This window comes from Silurus aristotelis, assembly GCF_946808225.1.
Source record: "Silurus aristotelis genome assembly, chromosome: 5".
Lineage (NCBI taxonomy): Eukaryota > Metazoa > Chordata > Actinopteri > Siluriformes > Siluridae > Silurus > Silurus aristotelis.
Genome location: NC_139578.1, coordinates 32,849,185 through 32,868,418, shown reverse-complemented (window position 1 = coordinate 32,868,418; position 19,234 = coordinate 32,849,185). Strand labels below are relative to the sequence as shown.

General features: G+C 41.1%; 1 long non-coding RNA gene across 1 annotated transcript in view; it reads left to right on the top strand.

The window, feature by feature from the left end:
* Nucleotides 1-13,983, top strand: part of LOC310725933 — a 77,599-nt gene extending 63,616 nt beyond the window's left edge. Inside the window, exon 3 of the long non-coding RNA XR_014533567.1 lies at nt 13,743-13,983. This is a non-coding gene — a long non-coding RNA (uncharacterized lncRNA). The remainder of the gene's footprint in view (nt 1-13,742) is intronic.
* The last annotated feature ends 5,251 nt before the right edge of the window (nt 13,984-19,234 follow it).

Genomic DNA, 19,234 nt, shown 5'->3' with positions numbered 1-19,234 from the left:
CCCATGTCCCTCCTCTGCACATGTCCAAACCATCTCAATCTCACCTCCCTTACTGTCAGGCTGACAACGTGGAAGCGGAAGTAACTCAATCATAGTCTTTATTTAATCAGTTCAACCAAAAACACTCACAGTTGCCGTGGCCAGAAACAAACAAAGAATATCCGCTCGAGACGCGTAATCCACAATGAAAGGAAATGCCCAACTGAAAGCAACACCTGAAACGAAAGTACAACTCCAACGGCAAAGAGTAATCCACCCGGAACAGAGTCTGGAGACAGAACCAGCGGGAAGGCTGGCGGTCGTGGAAACAAAGGATGACCAGCAAAACATTTAAGAACCGACAGCCTGTGACTCGAGAACACGAGTTTATATAGTCTTTATATATAGCATTTAAGGCCGGCACGGCATAACGAGGCACCGTGACTGTTACCGAGGTGGGCGTGGCAGGGTGAATCCCTGACAGCTACCGAGGGGGGCATGGCAGGGTGAATCCCTGACAGCTAACGAGGGGGGCGTGGCAGGGTGAATCCCTGACAGCTATCGAGGGAGGCAGGCAGGGTGAATCCCTGACAGCTACCGAGGGGGCGTGGCAGGGTGAATCCCTGACAGCTATCGAGGTGGGCGTGGCATGGAAAATCCCTGACAGCTACCGAGGGAGGCGTGGCAGGGTGAATCCCTGACAGCGACAGAAGAAGGCGTGGCAGGGGGAGCTCTGGTACCTCCAGCTCTGCTACCTCCAGCTCCACCTCCTGTCTTTTACTCAATGCCACTGTCTCTAAACCAAACATCTCAGGTCTCACCACAGTCCTATAAACTTTTCCCTTTCACTCTCACAGATACTCTTCTCTCACAAATTACTCCTGCTATCACTCTTCTCCACCCACTCCACCCTGCCTGCACTCTTTTCTTCACTTCCCTAACACACTCTCCATTACTTTGCACTGTTGACCCCAGGTACCTAAACTCCTCCACCTTCTCCACCTCTTCTCTGTGCAACCACACCCCTCCACTGCCCTCCCTCTCATTCACACACATGTACTCTGTATTACTCCTACTGACTTTCATTCCCCATCTCTCCAGCATGTCTCCCACCTCTCCAGGATCTTCTCCACCTGCTCTCTACTCTCACCACAAATCACAATATCATCCGCAAACATCATATTCAATGGAGCATATTTCATTTGGCACATGTTTTACACTGGATGCCCTTCCTAACGCAACCCTCCCCATTTATCCGGGCTTGGGACCGGCACTAAGAGTGCCTTGGCTTGTGCAACCCTAATGACTGGGTAAATTTCTTGTATTGAACATTATTTTTTATTTCATACATAAATACATGAAATCAGTCCTGCAGCAATCCAGAAAAGTACTGGATTGAAAGCCACATGTCTCATGAGTTTATATTTCAAATTTGTTAAGAAGATTTTCATGACAAATAAGATTCCTACAAACATTTTTCTGAGACTACATCTGATCCTTTTCTCCCTCTCCCTGTTTGAGAGCTACTTGCTAGACTCAGGTGCCCATGCATACAGGCTGACTATTAAAGGCCATTGTTATACATGTTTGGGGTCAGAGCGCCATCTCAATCTCAAATTGGGCTATTTTACACCTGGAAAGGGCTAGCACAGTGATAGTCATGTTTTTTTTACTTCTCTAGTGCTTTTAACAACATCAAACCTGAGGAATTAGATGGTGTACATGGTAGTGGACCATCATCTGTCTATCTGGATACTGGATTACCTCATAGACCGACCACAAGCATGTCAGACTCATGACAGTGTGTCTGACATGGTTGTCTGCAACACTGGAGCCCTGTAGAGAATGGTTCTAGCCCTGTTTCTCTTCACCGTCTACACTGCAGACTTCATGTTCAGCTCAACAACCTGTTACCTGCAGAAGTTCTCTGATGAATCTGCCATTGTTCAAATGTCATTATTACCAGTAAACATTCAGGGAAAGGACATTGTGAGAGTGGACTCTTACAAATACCTGGGAGTTCACCTGAACAGCAAAGACTGAGGAGACTAAGGTCTTTTGGAGTGCAGGGAGAGCTACTGAAGACCTTTTTTGACTCTGTGGTGGCCTCAGCCATCTTCTATGGTGTGGTCATCTGGTGCAGCAGCATCTCTACAGCAGACAGAAAGAGACTGGACACTTTACAGGAGGTGGAAGAAGAAGGATGGTAGCAAAACTATCATTATTACTGCAGACCTCTCTCACCCTCTGCATGAAACAGTTTAATCTCTGAGCAGCTCCTTTAGTGACAGACTGTTACAGCCTAAGTGCCTGAAGGAGCGAGACAGCTCTGATTGTAAAATCTAATAGTCTAGCCGCTATTAGACTTTACAATTAGAGCTGCTCTCAGTAAAACCAGTCACCAAAATATACACTGTTTTTACAGTTTACCTGCAATAACAACAAATACAAAGATTTTGTAAGAAACATAAATTCAACAAACCAATAATTTAAAATCATGCAATATATGTGATAGTGTAACTACTTATTCCTGGTCTCTTTTTTCTTCTTTTGTATTTATACATTGTGTTGTGTATATACTGTTATGTTTCTACCTTTTTTTAATAATATTTGTGTAACTACAATAAACTTCTTCACCCAGCTTACTGCTTGTGAACAGCATCTTCAGTGTCTTCAGCAGGCTCCATTACATCAGCATTCAAATATCCAGAGAGTTCACTCTAATGGCTTGAGCCTAAAAGACTAAAAACAAAAACAGAAATGTCAATTTCCAGTGTGTGTGTGTGTGTGTGTGTGTGTGTGTGTGTGTGTGTGTGTGTGTGTGTGTGTGTGTGTGTGTGTGTGTGTGTGTGTGTGTTGCTGATTCATGAAAGGAGGCTTTATTTGCCAAATATCCACCAAAGCACCATGAAATTACTTGATTACTCCAGCTTGTTTAGAAGTTGAAGTCAGAGCACAGGGTCTTTCGTAATACACCACCCATGAAGAAAAAAAGGATTAAGTGCCTTGCTCAAGTGCCCAACAGTGGCAGCTTGATGGTGCTGGGGTTTAAAAAAAAACAAACCTTCTGATCTGTAAACCAGAGCCTTAACTGTAGACCCATGATAGTGTGTTTTGCAATTCTATGGTTATTTTGTTGTATCAACCTTTCGAAACATGAAACTGAAAGTCCAGAAATAAAAAACAAATATTCAAAAATGATGAAATCTACAGCAAAAACAGCATAACAGCATTTACAGAATTTGGGCAGATGCCCATATCCAGAGTGACTTACAAAATAATTTAAAGTCTCCATCAATAAACAAGTTCTAATACTTGTTCATTAGAATACAGATTAAGGATATCAAACGACCCGGTATGTGAACTGCTCTCAGTGATAGAAGCTTCCCCTAGGCCCACAGGAGGATCTCTTGCGCCAGCCTGTACAGTGGGCGCAAGCACAGACCTCCCTAATGGTTGATGTAGTAGACCACCACGGTGTTGTCCGTACGAATCAGCACGTGGTGATCTCTGGGGTATAGAAGGAAATGCTTTAGTGCTAGATACACGTCCAGCATCTCTATAAAGTTGATGTGCCAAAGTAAATAAGGCCCTTCCTATAGACCTTGGGCAGAGTGACCGCTCATGATCACTCCCCACTCCGTGAGGGACACATCCGTCTTTAGTGTTTTGCGACCATCGGGGACTCCCAGCATGAAGCCTTGAGATAGGAACCCAGGATCTCTTCAAACATGATTTTATGGAGGGGATTGCCCTTCCATGAGAACCCATGGATCCTGAGCCACCAACAAAGGGGTTTTATGTACAGCAGGCCATGTGGAATACCACTTGACACAGCTTCTATGAGCCTTAGCAGTTCCTGGAACTGCTTGGCAGTGAGAGGCTGTCCTTCTCTGACCTTTCTGATGGCCATAAGAATGGCCACAATGCGGGCAGGGGAAAGCCTTTTGTAGTTGTTGGACAAGAGGGCAAAGCCAAGTGGAAGAACCCGATATTGCTGGTTTTCCCACACCACTCATATTTAAAGACAGAAAAACTTTTACTCCGGGCCAGATTATCTCACTGGATTCCTTGACCCTGAGATTACACTTGCCACCCAGCCTGTTCTTGTTCCTGCTCCCGCAGCCCCATGAGAGCAATGTAGGAGGAACTGCTGGAATGCTGCCGACTGTTTTTTTGGCATCTTGAAACCTCTTGACAACCATATTTACGAAATCACTGAAAAGGCCAGTCAGCACTAGCGTCAAGCAGCACCACCCTTCCCTGTCGGAAAGATCTGACAGGTTGAGCCATATGTGCCTCTCTATATGTGGAGTCTAGGGTGGCCATAGACCGCCCAACGACCACAGCGGTCTCTTTGGTGGCTCTAAGAACCAAATCCGTTGTATGGTGGAGCTTGTAGACCTCCTGGCTTCCAAAGGTGCCCCCCTTGATAGCTCGCGCTGCAGGTCAGCCTGGTACACCTGTAACACTGACATAGTGTGCAGGCATGCAGCGGGTTGACCTGCTAAGGCGTAAGCCTTACCCACCAGTGCCAACATATTATGAAGGTGCTTGGTGGGCAGCGTCTTGGTCTTAAGGGTTGATGCAACACCCGGGGAGCGATAGCTGGCTAGTGTTTCTTCAACCCAGAGCACCAACCCGTAACCACACTCTTTCAGTCGTTGGAATACAACGTGGATTTAGAACCAAAGAGGTGGGCCAATACAGCTTAGCCCAAGACCTGAACATCTCGGTGTGCAGGTCCAGGAAAAAAAGCCTATCCTGATGCAGAGGTTGCGAAGTAGGTCAAGCTTACTGGACAGGGCAGCTTTCTGCTCAATTTAAATCTAGCTTGGCTGTGGCACGAGTCACAACCTCCATACGCTCCTTGAACTCTGGCTTGCAGAGCACAGCCATCCCCCTGCCCCCCAACAGAGGAAGAGAGGTGAAGCTGAAGGCTGTCATCAAAAGAGGAATAACCCACCGAGAGGTGTGCTTCCGAAGCTTTCGACCAAGAGCAGGACCAGACAGGTGAGGCAGGAGAAAGGGACAAGCATTTTTTTCTTTTTTTCAGACATACAATGGACAAAAAAGACACATGGTGCGCTTAATGAACTAAGAGAAGATAATGCCGGCTTCACTCCATGTAATTTTATACCTTCCTGGTCATGACGTCATACCACCAGTTATGCCGCGCTTTTTAATTTGACAAATTACACACGTGATTCAGAGCATGGACAATTTAGAAGAGTTCCCAAAGCATTGTTGACGCAGCTCAAGTTCCTAAAAGAGAAACACAGATCAGTCACCTCCCCATACCCACTTCCTAACCAGGAAGAGAAGTGGTTGGACTTCTGAATCTTTTAGGTGAGGATCATGATCAGATCATGTGATGCCTCATACTTAGGCATGATTTTGGTTTAGAAGGTCATCAGGTCCTACACAAAAAATATTGACCCCCTGATTCCTGTAGTGACTTGGAGCTTCCACTAGTGGGTTTAACCTGTTAGCCTTCGGCAAAGATTTTGGGACTCACAGCTGAAAATGCCCTACCTAACTTTAAATGTTAACAGTTCCTGCTAAAACTGGGCCACATACACAATTTAAATATTGTTAAAAATAAGACACTTTGAGCTTCACTGTCCATTGTGTCTGATCCTTATCTCCCTCCCCCTGTTTAAGGGACACCTGCTTAACTCAGGTGGTCATTCATACTCTATTCATACAGTCTGCATTGAAATTAATGGCTGACCATTAAAGGTTATTGTTATGCATGTTTGGCTTTTGATATTGAGTTGGCATCCATATTGATGTCTGACCATTTCAATCCCAACAATACACACTCATACACACTTAGTTTTCAAACATTTCTCTTATAAAAACAAACAGGTAATAAATCCTATAAAATTTTTATAAAACTGTAAAGGGAGATAAATTGTAACTTACAGATGTAAAACAGCATCTCCATGCAGATCTCCAAGTCACTGTTGTTACTCCACGCCCAAGAATATTTTCCACATCGGTGCTTTGTGTAAATCTCAGATAAAACAACTTTTTAACCATCCATTTTTTCATTGTTTTCTTTTTTTTGGAAACAAAACCCAGTTAGCACGAGCTGGAAACAGCTTTTGAGCAGAACTGAGAGCTGCATTACTTCCTTGGGCGTCACTGCAACCTCCCATATATTGTTGGAATCCTGCACTTATTGGCTACATTTTCCATCAAACATTTTGTTTCCATAATGCTACTGGCTGGAAATAAAAGGTTTGAAATGAAAGGTGGTGCAGAATAAACGTCACCTGGACACCTGCCTATGGATTGTAGACTCAAGTCCGAGATCCGCCTCTATTACTGCTTTTTTGTTAATTAAATTTTTTGTATTTTAGTGTGTGGTCTCATTTGTTTTGTAACACTATATTCTACCAGGCATATTTGTTTTTTATCACCAGCAAGATGTCATTTATTTTATGCAAAAACACCAGCCGAGTGTTAACGAGTCAAAAACACCTCCACTGCTGCTAATTCCAGTTTATTAGGAAAGATAAGGCTCCACTGAACAACATGACGTACATGGGCGTAAATTCCATTTAACAGTAGGGGGGGGGACAATGAATATAAAATTTCTTATGGGGAATTTTTGAAGGGGGACACAAATAATACAGTCAAATTGTACTTACAGTATAAAGACACCGTGTCCCCACAGTGAAAAACGTTGTTTTTATCATTATTATTGTAGCACAGAGACTGCGTCAATTATAATGGTAAATCAAACTGCTTTACATAAATAAAGTAAAACTATCATTAAAAAAAAATCACAACAATAAAAACAAGGAATTAAAAAAACAAGGTTTAACATTTTATTTACAAATTGATTAAGACACTTAAAAAAAATACAGTGGGGTCAGTTCGGACGTAGCACAGTGCTCATTTAGTAAATGCACAGATAAACAATATGCTAATTGTTTGTTAATGTTAACATTATACCAATTCATCCCAAATAAAACACTGCATGGGAAACGGTTTTGGTGTGTTAGTGTCAGTGCGCTATGCTACAAGCTATCGTACACAAGCTAACGTTCACTAGATAAGTGATATTTTAATCACTAATATAACAGATTCATGGAAAATTACATCGCTAATCAGCATTTTTGCCGCAACTAATTTATGAATGAGTCTGAAGGGAGGGGGGGGGGGGGGGGACACCTCAACTGTTTCTAAAGGAATTTTTGCGTTGTGTTTTTTCTACTTAAACAATTATTTTAGGTATAAATACATATATATTTTTTAAAATATATTTTTCCTATCATATAATAGAGAATACATATAATAGAGAGTGCAATTTTTTTAAATAATTTTTTTTTGGATGGGGGGGCATGTCCCCTCCGTCCCCCCCGGGATTTACGCCCATGATGACGTAAAGCAATTTTGGTCCAAACAAACAACACTACACAGTATGTAGTGATTTAGCATGTGGAGTAGGGACCACCCACAGCACAGTAAAGAAAGTATTGCTGTGGGTAAGTTGCATGTTTTCACGGTATGAGAATGAACATTTATAAGTGTTTAAAACACACAAAGATTTGCTTCATTGTGACCGTGTCGACTGCGTTGCGTGAGTCGCTCAATATTGAGTTATGATGTGTTTGTACTACAAGACCTGATTGTAATTCATTTGTGTTTTGTCTTGTGTTTTATGTAGAAATAGTTTATCCTCTTACTGAATCAGTGAAATCCTATTTACACACATGCTGTCTCCATTGTACAGGTATGTTATTAAATGTTTGCTGAATTGTTCGCTTCAAAATGAGTTGCTCAAGTTTTCCGCTAGGTGGTGGTGTTTCCCTCGATTGTGAGTTAAAATATATACTCTGTATTTCATTGAGGATCTTCATTCATTTGTGATTAACAATTATTAAAAGTGTGTCATCTATGTTAAAACTGTTAATATTTACAATTGAAATCCTATACGATCAAAAAGTTTAAAAGAATTTAAGAGAACTGTTGGTTTGTTCTCTTACTGAATCAGTGAAACCCTTTTTATCACATGCTGTCTCCACTGTACAGCTCCATGGATTTGATTGAGAGGTTGCCCAGGCAAGACTGTCACACTTGCCTTACATTTCATCAGACCTTTCCCAACTTTCAAGACACTGTGCCCTCTGACTGTCCGCCTCAAGCGGTCTAATCAGAGTCCTCCGCTGTCACTCCCCCTTCCTCGTGTCCCATCTCAAGGGTGTCTCAAGGGTGTTTACCTGTCGATGTTTGTGGTTATGGACTGTATTTTTGGACTTGTTGTGCCTACTCTATTTTGCTCCTTAGTCAGTGCTTATCGTTTTTCAAAAGGTCTTTGTGCTCATTAAAGACTCATCAACTGCTCTTCCGCTTGCATCCTGCATTTGGGTCCCACCAGTGGTCACCTGACGCCCGATCACGCACTGACTGACAGATACAGAAAACACAAAACTGCATATTGTGGAGGTAAAACTGCTGTAAGCTACAACAGAGACACTTATATTGTTATGCTAAATTATATATTATTTCGAATTATGGATTTGTCTACGCTTATAGAGCTTACAGCTCTAAGAGTTCTACATGTTAATTTACAGATCTTGCAAACTAACAGTTTGGATTGATTAAGTGTGTGTGTGTGTGTGTATGCAAATTCTTTACTGCCCCTGTGGTGGTGATGGTGGTCCATTTATCGCCTACCGTATTTTTCGGACTATATGCCGCTACTTTTTTGCCACGTTTTGAACCTCGCAGCTTAAACAATGAAGCGGCTTATTTATGAATTTTTCCTTTTGTTAAAGCCTGTGTAAAGTTCATTAGTTTCAGTGTAGACTGTGTTCAAAATAAAAATATTTGTAAAATTCAGTGGGTGCGGCTTATATATTGGTGCGCTTTATAGTCCGGAAATTACGGTAGTTTAATCCTTACCAAGTTGTGGGGGTCGAGTTTTGTCAAATTAGGTGCTTCCCAAATCGGTGCAAGGGCGAAAGGTACCAAGGGGAGTGTATAAGGATATCGGACAGTGATAAAGTTTGTTCAGCATCTCATGCTGGCTGTGCATTGGGTACCTGGGCCTTCAGTGGGGACGTACCTGACTTAATCGACCTCTTAATACCACCACAATCACAACACAATTATAGAAACCATTAATACAATACAAAAATGCAATATAACAACACATGGCATTACCGAGAGAGAGAGACATTTCACATAAGATCTATGATGATCACAAATTGTTCTGTATTGTTGAAAGATTTATGACCAAACTTTTGATGTCACCCATATGAGGATGGGTTCCCCTTTGAGTCTGGTTCCTCTCAAGGTTTCTTCCTCATATCATCTAAGGGAGTTTTTCCTTGCCACTGTCGCCACGGCTGCTCATCAGGGACAAACGCACACCATTCACCTTCACTGTTGTTTTCTGTAAAGCTGCTTTGAGACAATGTCTGTTGTGAAAAGCGCTATACAAATAAACTTGACTTGACTTGACTTGACATATGGAGGTGAAAACCATTTAACTAAAGCAACAAACCCAGTTAAGACTCCAAACCTCTACACTACAACCACAACTGTGCACCTACAACATCTGGAGCAGTTCAGAACCAATATTTGTCTAATAACATGACAAAAACATTAAAAATGTATATAAAACACAACCTACTCCCCAGAGATGCAGACTCATAATTTGCAGCGCCCCCCAGAGGCTGTAATCCAGTCGTACCGCTTGTATTCACTGGTCTGGAAGTGGAGAACAAACCCTTTCCCAGGCTGAGACAAGCTAGCTTCAGGCTAGGCTTCAGGGTTAGCTGACCTCCTCACCATGTCTAGCTTTTCCTTAAAATATATTTTTAAGTGTCCGAGACCAAATCAATTTCTCTTCCTCCGTAGGCATAAAAAACTCGATTGTATGAACGTGTGCAGAGCTTCACACGTGTTTTCCCAGTCGAACTTGGCTGTAACAGTTTCCCCCTGACCAACCAATCAGAGGACGAAAAAATGCTGACGCTATTCTGGGCCAGCTAGCTGCCCTGTGAGGCGAATATGAAATCTGATTGGTTAATGACATTGCTAATATTCTCTATGGCAAAAGGCCAGCAGTACTAACTTTAAAGGCCCTGGACAGATTAGATCTATATGGCAGCACATAGAGGCTGAAATCTGATTGGACAATCCACATATCCGGGTTGGCAGCCATCTTGCCATTTTTCCTGCACCACTTGGTATTTAAGGACAGAAAGACTTTTACTTTTTGGCCAGACTATCTCACCGAATTCCTTGTCCCCGAGATTACATTTGCCACCCTGCCTGTTCTTGTTCTGTTCCCTGATCCTGATCCTGACCTTGATTCTGTTCCTGATTCTGACCCTGTTCCTGATCTTGATCCTGATTCTGATCCTGATCCTGTTGCTGATTCTGTTCCTGATCTTGTTCCTGATCCTGTTCCTGTTTCTGGTTATTTTACTGATCTTGATCCTGATCCTGATCCTATTCTTGTTCCTGTCTCTGATACTGTTCCTGATCCTGATGCAGTTCCTGATCATGTCCCCCCAATACAGTTCCTGATCCTGATCCTGTCCCCGATCCTGTTCCTGCTCCTGATCTTGATCCTGATGCTGTTTCTGATCCTGATTCTGATCCTGTTCCTGTTCTGGTTCCCGATACTGCATTGCCCTGTTTGCTTGTGTTCAGACCTTGGACTGTTTGTGGATTTGGTTTTGTATCTGCCCTCTATTGCTCAGTTGTCATGCCTTATATATGGAGCTTTTTTTGTATGTTTTCTAATTGTTGTCTTCCCTGCATCCCCCTGTTTTTCTGGTATTGGATTAGGACTGTTTTTGGACTGTGTTTTTGCTCTTGCCAACACTTTTTACTTTGTTTACTTTGCTCACTTCCTCCATTATAAACTGCTTTCACCCTTCCCCTGTTTCGTCCTGCATTCGGGTCCTTCCAGTCTCCACCCCTGACAACCTGTCAGGATCTTCCAGGTCCACTGGTGCGCAGTCTTCCAGGTCATCACAATTCTCTCACACAGCGGGGTATTCAACGACGCCGCTAGCACACGCTCACGGCTAGATTATCTCTTCGGTTCTCCATGGTTTTTCCCATTCAAACTCTCTTGGTACTTTAGCCAAAATTAGGTTCTGAAGATGGCACTTAACTATTTTTTTGTTATACCACACAGGATCGACCAATTTTCTTCTTTTTTTTCATAGGTAAACTCATGACCCATTTTAGTTTTAACACAGACACACCTGTACACACAGATTCCTCAACAATCACATGCCATAAAATCTCAACAAACTTCTCAAATTTAGCTTCAACAATTCCAGATCAACAGGATCTCACACAACATCTCCACACTGTACAATGACATGGATGTTCAGGGATGTGTGATCTGACATCAACAGATTTATGGGCAGATTGATATCGACAACTGTAAAGTAACTGAGTCATTTCCAGATCACTTCATGTTAAAATACACAGGAAACATTTACCAGCGTGTAAACAATGACGTGACGAGTGAACGTTGTCACTTTTATTTTTTATTTGCATTTATTTTAGATTTTATATTTGCATAATTATTTTTACTTTTTTGCTCAAACACAAATAAGATGTTGTCATCAACAGGCTACATTATATCAGCATTCACATAATGACATATCAGAAGATACATATATATAGTACATGTGTGTGTGTGTGTGTGTGTGTGTGTGTAGGAGGTGTAAAAGGCAGCTAAGGTCCAATAAGGTCGCTTTCCAAGACCTGCCAAACACACACACACACACACAACACCCCACCCCCACCCGCCCATGCTGGGGAATTCCCTTCAAAGATTTCCTACTTGAATAGACATGAGTTGAAACCCTACGTAATATCTAAAACCAAGTCTTAGAGAGTAAAATTAAATAATGAAGAGAGTAATTTATGGTCAGCGAACCCAGACAAACGCTGCACTCTCCTACCGCTTCATTGCTATTTTTAGAGACAAGCAGTATCGAGGGATGCAGGACACTTACACAAAAGAGGAGACGACCCAGTTGAAGGTCCCAAAGAACTACGGAAAATTGTTGTGTCCAGCTCATCATAATCTGATGACAGGGAACTCGGGTTACAAAATAACGGTGCAGGCTATTTGTTGGTACCTCAAATAATGAAATACAGCAGGGGCAGATCTTTCTCTTATAAACCACACAGTTATGGAACAACCTTCCTGTCAGTGTTCGAGACTCAGACACAGTCTCAGTGTTCAAGTCGAGACTGAAAACACATTTATTTAGTGGAGTCTTTAGTCAGTAGGTGTTTGTGAGGTAAAGGAGCAGATCTGGAGGCATCATGGATATGGAGTGTTTGGTGAACTGGGATATTTGTATGCTGTTGTCTCCTCACTCTCACACGTTCACTTAGGTCGGTTGACGGTGGTGTGGTGGCGTCTCTTATCCCAGAGATCCCTCATGTCTGCGTTACCTTCTGGATTTGGACTGTAGTTAATGTCAATGGTCTGCTACACTGATTCAGGACTACAGTTTGCATCTGATCTCCATCACTGCACTTCAACATCGTTTATCTGTAATAAATAGACATTTGGTGCCACTCAGATAAGATGAGGTTCTCTCTTGAGTCTGGTTCCTCTCAAGGTTTCTTTTTTATGCCAATTAATGCTGCTTTGAGACAATGTCCATTGTTAAAAGCACTATACAAAAAAAAAAAAAAGAATGAATTGAATTATTGGTGGGAAATTAGCAGTGATGTGTGTAGATGTTGTGTGAGTTCATTTTGATTCAACTTTCAGTTATTTCTAATTTTAAATGAGACCTGCAGATGAGCTTCCTGTGATATACTATATGTGATCTCTTACTCAAAGTGGAACTTTCTATCACACACACACACACACACACACACACACACACACACACACACACACACACCCTCCCGAAACAGCTATATAAACTGAACGGGATATCTGCATTAATATCATTCTGTTCCATCACCATCATCATCATCATCATCATCATCAGTCATGATCTCTCGTGGTCTTCTGCTGGTTCTGCTGGTTCTCACCTGCCTTCAGTCTTTTACAACAGCTGAAAGTAAGAAAACTTTACTTTTGTAAATATTATTATTATTGTTATTATTATTATTATAGTATTTGCTGTAGTAATAATAGCAGCAGTAACAGGTTATAAAAATATTCAGTGTTTACAGTAAAATACTGAGTGATGGAGCAGCGTGATGAAGACAAGTTACTGTTACAACAATTACAATATCAACAATTACACGTTTCTAATATGTTTCTGCGTTAGACACGTATCAGAACGAACGCATTAATTCAGTATAAACATGAACAACAGCAACAGATACATCAGACCTGCATTTTATACTAAATATAAAAGTGCTTCATATCTTATTATTGAATATTTAATCACAGAACTGAATGTGGAAATGTTTTCTTACAGACTCAAATGGACCAGCAACATGCTGCTTTAGTTACTATAGAAGTCCAATCCCTATCAGAGTCATTACAGGGTATAAAGTAACAAACCGTCAGTGTACAAAACCTGCAGTCATGTAAGTTTTCACCTCCTCATTGTTCTTTTTATTGATTGTAATGAATAATAATAAAAAGTGATCATTTTCATGTGCATTATTATTGTATAATTGTGTGTAATATAATATAACTGTATATAATGGTGGAGGTTTGGAGTGTGTGTGTGTGAGATTTTCTGATTTTATTGCAGTTCTACACTGATGTATATCTTCTCTCTAATCTGCAGCTTCACCCTGAAGAACAACCGTCAGGTGTGTGTAGATCCTGAACTCGAGTGGGTGCAGAAACACATGAAAAGAATTGACCAGATCCTGAACGAAATTGAATCGAGTGTTTAAAGCGTTTCTCCAATGAGTAATTCATATTCATACAGAATTCACTTTTCTGTAGTTCAGCAGGAAGAATCTTTTTTACATTTTATAATAAATCATAAACTGATTCCAGGATCATTTATCTGATTTATTCTTTGACTCTTATATATAATACTAATCTAGTAAATCTTCTCAATAGTACTTCCTGCTATCGTCTCTTCTTTTTCCTCTTTTCTTCATACTTTAATTCAATGTGAGTTTTCTAATCAGGCACCAATACAGTTGAAGACTTTGATTATGTTCAACAAAAATGTGTAAAAGAATTAAAATCAATAAATAATGACTGTATTATAAGATGTTATTGTGTATTGTTTATTTCTGTGTATTAATGTAGACACAGTGAAGGTTGTGTAAGTGGACGTCTATATAATATATATAAAATAAATCACATATATAAAGTCACATGTGGTGTTTAGGTGGGATTCATTCAAGACTTCATTTGAGAGTCAATAAAATAATAAATGATGTCCATCTGAAACACACATCACCTCCCCATCCCCCCTTCACAACCAGGAAGTAGTAAGTCAGTGGTTGGATTTCTGATCAGAAGGTTGTGATAAATGAGAGATCAGTGACTCTGTATAAAGGGGATCTGGTTAATACAGTAAATGTCAAACACACATCATCATCGATGTGAGAATCAGAATCAGAGTTAATGACATTTTTAGTAAGAATCAAACATAAGCGTGTGGAATCATAATGTAGAATAAGAGTTTATAAAACTGCCCCAGAACAACGTACAAAAGTGCTTTGAGGCTCTAGCAATAAATAAATCTGCACTGGTACACCAGATTACAAACTTAATATAACTTGAATTCTACAAAGCAAGCTTGGAAAGTGCTAATTTAAGTGTTTCAGGAAGAGGTAGGTCTTCAGTCGTCGCTTGAAGATAGTCAGGGACTCTGCTGTATGGACATCTAGGGGAAGTTCATTCCACCACCTTGTTGCCAGAACAGACAAGAGCCTTGAAGTGTACTTACCTCTCATTCTGAGAGAAGGTGGTACCAGTGAAGCTGTGCTGGAGGATCTCAGACAGCGTGGTGCAGTGCGAGATGTGATCAGGTCTCTGAGGTAAGATGGTGCTGGTCCAGTTTTGGCCTTGAAGGCAAGCATCAGTGTTTTGAATCTGATACGTGTAGCTACTGGAAGCCAGTAAAAGAGTAGCAGTGGGGTGGTGTGGGAGAACTTGGGCAGATTGAACACAAGTCATGCAGCTGCGTTTTGGATCATTTGCAGTGGACGAATAGCGTTCAGGGGAAGACCTGCCAGCAGAGAGCTGCAGTAGTCGACTCAGTCGGCTCACTGACATTACCTGTGTCTCCTGACGCCCGACCACGCCCTGACTGACAGATACAGAAAATACAAAATTCTAAATTATTTATTTATTTCGAATTATGGATTTTTCTACACTTTTTACTGTAAGTTTACAACTCTGATAGTACTACATGTTTATTCACGGTTCTTACAAACCTTAATCTTAATTAATCTTGGAATTATTAAGTGTGTGTGTGTGTGTGTGTGTGTGTGTGTGTGTGTGTGTGTGTGTGTGTGTGTGTGTGTGTGTGTGTGTAAACATTCTTTACTGCCCCTGTGGTGGTGGTCAGCATGTTCTTCTGCAGCTTGTTCTCTGCACCAGTGCACTCAAGCTGTACATGCTGTAGGTGAAAGACACATATGAGGTTCCTGTCTGATAAAACTGTTTCCTCTTGACCACTTGTATCCTCAACAGCCTTCATCCTTTTATTTACTTTTCCACCATTACCATCAGCTATGTTCTCTGTTCTACTGGTGATCACCTGCTTTCATTTCAGAACAACAGGCAAAGGTAAGATTTACAAAAGCTGTTCCCCTTTTCTTATTTTTTTTTATCACAGATAGTTTAAGTAATTTTAGCACTTAACGTAAATACAAAGTTACATTTACCAGAGTGTAAAAACATGATGTAATGTGTAACGTTGTTGCTCACAGACAGTTTTTTTTTCACAATTATTTTTTATTTTTCTGCACAAACACAAATGACGTCTTCAGCAGGCTCCATTAGATCAGCATTCACATATTGACATAACAGAAGAAGATAGGTTAGTCAAAAGACTAAAAATAATCCCAGAAATGTCAATTACCAGTGCAGGTATGTGTGTGTGTGTGTGTGCTTGCTGGTTCATGAAAGGAGGCTTTATTTGTCAAATATCTACAGTAGTACAATGAAATGACTTTTTCTCCACATTCTTCAGTTTGTTTAGAAGTTGAGGTCAGAGCACAGTGCCTGCTGTAATACACCACCCATAAAGAAAAGAGGATTAAGTGCTCAGTTCAAGGCCAGCTTTGGCAGCTTGAAGGTGCTGGGGTTTGAAAACCAAACCTTCTGTCCAGTAAAACAGAGCCTTAAATGTAGACCCATGATAGTGTGTTTTTGCAGCTCTGTGGTTATTTTGTTGACTGGTAGTGACAAGAGCATCATAACCATGGAGTGACTTGGCAACATGATCAACTTGATCTTGATCTTTAAACCTCCTCGGGAAAGGTGGTTTAAAGAAACATGGTATGTCAGTTATTGTGGATGTTAAACCATGTTGTGACAGTTGCAGACTCAGAGGAATTAGAATCCATATGTGGGTTTATTAGTAAACAGAAGAAACCAGGATCCCAAGGAAAGTCGAGAAAACAGGCAGAAGGGTCACATGGGCAGAGCTTCAGTGGGTTACTTGAAATTTACAAAAGTACACCTCCAATTCCTGAACTAGAAGCATCCACCTACACGACAAATGGGACATCGGGGTCCCGATGTTGCAGGATGGGGGACATAGTAAACTGCCATTTCAGATTGTCAAACATCTTCTGAGCATCTGCTCAGTTTTTTTGGTTTTCCATGTAGTAGGGCTGTGATTGGGGCCACAACAGCATTGTAGTTCCTGAGCAAGCAACTATAAAAGTTTGCAAAACCAAAAAAATCTCTTTAGTTCCTCTACATTTAAAGGTGTGGCCGGTTCTGTCAGCTTACATCGGTCCAGCTCCACCCCCAGTCAACTGATAATATATCCTAGAAAGGTGATGGATTCTTAATGAAAGTCACATTTCTCTACCTTAACTATCATCTGATGTTCATAGGTCATCGAATATATTACTATGACACAAGTTCAGAGGGTCTCGAAATATTTCATTCATAAATGACTGGAACACCACTGACGCGTTGGTGAGGTCAAACGGCATGATCCAGTACTCATAGTGTCCCCTCCTGGTGTGGAATTCAGTTACCATTTATCTCCTTGTTTAATCCCTACCAAGTCGTAGGTGCTGCTGAGGTCCAGTTTTGTAACATAATGTGCCCCCCGGATCTGTTTGAGGGAAAAAGTTAAGTGTATAAGGATATCGGACAGTGATAGATTTTATACAGCCCACCGTCCTTCCTTTCCACAAAGATAATTCCTGCTGCAGCTGGTGATGTGGAGAAACAAATAAAACCCGCTGCCTCCTCAATGTATTCATCCATGGCTTCCGGTTCGGCGGCCATCTTGTCGTTATTCCCGCACCACTTGGTAATTAAGGACAGAAAGACTTTTACTCCCGCCAATATTTTCTCACCAGATTCCTTCTTCCTGTGATTACTCTTGCCACCCTGCCTGTTCCTGACTGATCATGTTTCTATATCTGGTCCTGATTCTGAAATTGAATAAGGACTGTTTTTGGACTGTGTTTTTGTTCTTGCCCACATTTTTTATTTATTCACTCACTCCATTATGAACTGCTTTCACCCAACCCCTGTTTCGTCCTGCATTCGGGTCCTCCAGTCTCCACCATTGACAACCTGTCAGGATCTTTCAGGTCGTGAGCTCCGCTTCTGGCTCGGTTGCCATATTGGTGCGCACTCTTCCAGGTCGTCATGATTCTCTCACACAGTGGGGTATTTTAGGACCCTAGCACATGCTGATTATCTCTCTCTTTTTCCTGAGATATTTCCAATCTACCTCTTATGGTACTTTAGCCAAAAGTAAGTACTGAAGATGCCCCTTTTCTATTTTCCTGTTAAACCACACAGGCTGAACTCATTTTCTTTTTTTTTTTGCATAGACAAACTCATGATTATATAGTAATTATTATTATTATTATTATTATTATTATTATTATTATTATTATTATTATTATTATTATCTATATTAGTTTTAACCCAGACAGACATGTACACACAGATTCCTCAACAATCACATTAAATCTCGACAACCTTCTCTAATTTAGCTTCAATTCCAGATCAACAGGATCTCACACAACATCTCCACACTGTACAATGACATGGATGTTCAGGGATGTGTGATCTGACCACAACAGATTCATGGGCAGATTGATATCGACAACCGTAAACTAACTGAGTAATTTCCAGATCACCTCATGTTCAAATACACAGAAAACATTTACCAGAGTGTAAAACATGATGTGACGGGTGAACGTTGTCACTCAGTCTCACAGGCAGGATTTTATATTTGCATAATTATTTTAACTTTTTTGCTCAAACACAAATAAGATGACATCATCAACAGGCTCCATAAAATCAGCATTCACATAACGACATATCAGAAGATACATATATAGTACATGTGTGTGTAAGAGGTGTAAAAGGCAGCTCAAGACTAATAAAGTCCCTTTCCAAGACCTGGTCTTGACACCCCACAACACCCCACCCCCACCCGCACATGCCGGAGAATTCCCTTTAACGATTTCCTACTTGAATAGACATTAGTTGAAACCTTATGTAACATCGTAGACCAAGTCTTAGAGAGTAAAATTAAATAATGAAGAAAGTAGGAGACACTGCGCTCTCCTACTCTTTCATTGCTATTTTTAGAGACAAGCAGTATCGAGGGATGCAGGACACTCACACAAAAGAGGAGACGACCCAAAGATGAAGGTCCCAAAGAACTACGGGAAATTGTTGTGTCCAGCTCATTATAATCTGATGACAGGGAACTCGGGTTATAAAATAAACACTAGACCCCCTCACATCCCATTTCTAAAGGTGCAGGCTATTTGTTGGTACCTTAAATAATGACTGCAGCATGGTGCAGATCTTTCTCTTATAAACTCCGAGATGAAGTCGAGACTTTTATCAGTAGGTGTTTGTGAGTTAAAGAAGCAGATCTGGAGCGATCATGGATATCGAGTGTTTGGTGAACTGGGATATTTGGATGCTGTCATCTCCTCACTCTCACACGTTTACTCAGGGTTGTTGATGGTGGTGTGGTGTCTCTCATCCCAGAGATCCCTCATGTCTGTGTTTCCTTCTGGTTCTCCAGAGTAGCACAGCAGCTTTAAGGATGGATTTGGACTGTAGTTAATGTCAACAGTCTGCTACACTTGT